The following is a 671-nucleotide window of genomic DNA, read 5'->3' as shown; positions in this document are numbered from 1 at the left end:
GCAAACGCCGACAACCTTCTATACAATCAAGTAGTTCAGGCCAACCCCAAATACCTTTATTCGCAGACATGCATTAACAGAAGTGAACTGAAGGTCACTGATGCTGATAACAATTAACTTTATTATACAATAAGTCAATTTATATTTATAGCTTTGGGCTACAATACAGTGTTTACCATATATATTATGTAAGACCATAGTCATCTAATTAATAATTAATTAACATTCCACTATTAAACACAGTTTTCTTTTCATGAAAAGAGGATTCTAGCCTGCTATTCATACACTGTTTTTGTTTAAAGATTTCCCTTTCTTGCATTAGCATGTTATTATGTCAGCACAGTATAAAGAATTTCTTTACACTATAATATTAATTCACTGTAGAGTTCATCAGTTTAAAATTGCACAATATCTTATATAACTCGAGAAGAACCTAGTTATATATCCATTTTAATCCTGTACGTTTAAATTTTAAATGTATTGACTGAAATCTAAATTAATCATACATTTGAGAGTTATTATATAAACGAACTTCCTATTAACGCACATTAATTTTCGAAAATGAAACGCACCTTTCTAAATTGACTCAGGTCTGGTTGTCAGTATCTATGGCCGTGTAACAATCGAATGATATACATACTCGTATTTTTGTAGCACTTATTTGTTTAGTT

Source organism: Galleria mellonella, unplaced genomic scaffold (genome assembly GCF_026898425.1).
Source record: "Galleria mellonella isolate WM207_F2 unplaced genomic scaffold, CSIRO_AGI_GalMel_v1 utg132, whole genome shotgun sequence".
Lineage (NCBI taxonomy): Eukaryota > Metazoa > Arthropoda > Insecta > Lepidoptera > Pyralidae > Galleria > Galleria mellonella.
Note: the sequence above shows the minus strand (reverse complement) of the source record.